The 2,797-nt window shown below is 33.8% G+C and overlaps 1 pseudogene; it reads right to left on the minus strand.

Moving 5' to 3' along the window:
* Window positions 1–1,300: 1,300 nt before the first annotated feature.
* Window positions 1,301–2,172, minus strand: LOC143626090 (pectinesterase inhibitor 7 pseudogene; annotated as a pseudogene).
* Window positions 2,173–2,797: the final 625 nt, after the last annotated feature.

Consider the following 2,797-nt stretch of genomic DNA (forward strand, 5'->3'; position numbering starts at 1 on the left):
CATTAAAACAAAATTCTGTCATTCCACTACCCGTACATGATCATAACATAAGTTAGCGAGCATGAAAGAAAAACTAGTTTTGCCTAAATAAAACGTCACATGACGGCACTTTTTTTTTCACTCTATAACTAGAACACATTGTTATAATTATAACATAAGTTAGTGAGTGAGTGAGTGAGAAAAGTAAAACCACTTTCACCTATACAAATGTCACATGACGGCACTTTTTTTTTCAGTTGTTATAAACTTATAATATAACACATGGCCTCGTGTATATCCAACTTTAAGTTCTCTACATAATAACAAAAAAGGCGGCGTTCAAGTATTTATCTCACAGAAACATTTTTCTTTTCATTTTTATATTACACACGTTTAAATATTTAGTTATTTACCAACAAACATTCTATATTTGCTGTTTATGGTTAGCTAGCCACTTTCATTGGTTTACCAAATAATGAATTAAGAAATACCCACATTAAATTCTGCGAAACGACTTATTTTCAATGTTGACAACATGTCAAAATTACCGTTTGAACATTTTGTTCTTGGTTTTAACTGATCCACCTATTTATTTATTTTAATAAGTTTTTAACAATTAACATGCACATGTAACATAAAACCAAAAATCCTAAAATAATATTTACGTGCTTCAATCCGATCTGTTTATCGCATGTAAAGCATCCTTAACCAAATCTTAGATGATCATTATTAAAAATAGGCAAATTGGATTTTAATAATCCCAACTTAATGCAGTTGGTCGATAATAATCCCAACTTAGAAAGTAGCTGTCACCGATCCCAATTTTCACACCATTTGTTTTTATTGGACCTCCATTAAAAAAAAACTTAATGACGTTAAGTTTTTTTCAAATTTCAAACTATATTTTAGGGCTTTTAATCTGAATGAAGATATGAGTCGATTGATGTAAAACTTAACTCAAAACGATGGTCCAAACAACTAAAGGATGCTTCAATTCCGGTGTTTAAACTTTTAATTAACAAAAATCAAGCACTGTTTTGAGGTAAGTTTTACATCAATCGACTCGTATCCTCATTAAAATCAAAATCCCTAAAATATCAATTTGAAATTTGGAAAAAAAAAACTTAACGTCGTTAAGTTTTTTTTTTTAACGGATGTTCAAACAAAACAAATAGTGTGAAAGACGAGATCAGTGGCAGCTACTTTAAAAGTTTAGATTATTATCGGGCAACTGTTTTAAGTTGGAATTATTAAAATTCAATTCACCCTACAAATAAAAACTACCTTAATAAACGATGAATAATCATTTCCCTTACAAATAAGTTAATATACAATTAAATGTTTAAAACAAATTTGTGTCCCCCAATAAACTTGTTTCACTCATCACAAACATAGAATTAAAAGAAACAAATTCAACACAAATGTCTTTAAAACTTAAAACTAAGTCTATATATATTTTTTAAGCCATTTCAGTATTATTGTGGATTCGGTATCATACTGACACGGTATCAGCATACCGATTAACCAACGCCAAAGCGTTACTCGTCACCTTCATTACCGCCGCCACACGATCACAAACATCCGCCTTCATACCGCCATCCGCCACACCCTCAAACCCATCCACACACGTGTCCTCGTTGGTCAAGGCAGCACTCATCCACGTCTGCGCGTTGCTGAGCTGGAACCTAACTGGCTCACCGGTCCCACCCAATTGCTTCATTTCCTTAATAGACTTATTAATCTGATCCACGGAGTCTTCTATTGTCGATGAACAATCGCTTATCGCGGCGAATTCCCTGTTACTTAAATCAGACTGGCGTGAAATATTTGTGACATAATTTGACACATGTGTGGCGTTGTGTAGCGCCACGTGGATTGCCACCATGGCAAGGCGCCTTGGGTCGGTTCTAACAACGCTAGAATAATTAGAGAGAGTTGTGAAACATGTCTCGGGGTATCGAGTTGTTTCGCAACTCGAACGGATGTAATCGGTGTCGTATGATGTTGGAGGGTACGCCGGGCCGGCGGTGGGTGGGAGAGATTGCCCGGTGGTTGAAGGTGGTAAGACCATAGTTGAGATTAAGAAGAAGAAAAACATAGTGGACAGTTGGAGTTCCATGTTTTGTCTTCGGGTTGTTCCAAAGAATGTTGGCTCACGTTGTAGGGTTTATGTAGACTTTGCCTAGGATCTAAATTACCGTTTTGCCCTTTTGTACAATGTTGTTAGTTGTTACCTTAGCATTCAACTATATTGTTCACCTAGCTACAGTCCTAAACTAATAAAGTTAATAACTTTATTTATTAATTAATGTATTTATTTACGTTCGCTTATGTGTGTTTATTTACGTTTAATTTTATATATTATATATATGATTAACTTAAAAAAATTAAATTATAAATTATTTATTAATTATTAGTGATACCAATTTACCTATCATACACAGTGTTTTAAAAATCGCTAGTCGGTAGTCTGATGATAGGATGGAGACTAGCGATTAATCGGATCGGATTTTAAGATACATGCACACATTTTATACGTAATTATCAGTTTTATACATACACAAACATATTTTAGCCGAAAATTGACTGGTACTCGCTGGAAACCGTTTGTTATTGCTGGAATCTTGCAGGAAACCGCTGATTTTGGTCAGAATCTCGCCAGAAACCGCCGATTTTTGGCCAGATTTGACCGTTGACCGATTAATTAGCCGACTAGCCCAAAATGTGTGTAATTTTCGTTCAATTTTTATATATTATATATGATTAATTTAAAAAAATTAATTTATAGATGATTTATTAATTATTAGTGATACTAATT

This window comes from Bidens hawaiensis, unplaced genomic scaffold, assembly GCF_021521415.1.
Source record: "Bidens hawaiensis isolate Kalapana, Puna unplaced genomic scaffold, B.hawaiensis_p1.1 tig00004282_1, whole genome shotgun sequence".
NCBI lineage: Eukaryota > Viridiplantae > Streptophyta > Magnoliopsida > Asterales > Asteraceae > Bidens > Bidens hawaiensis.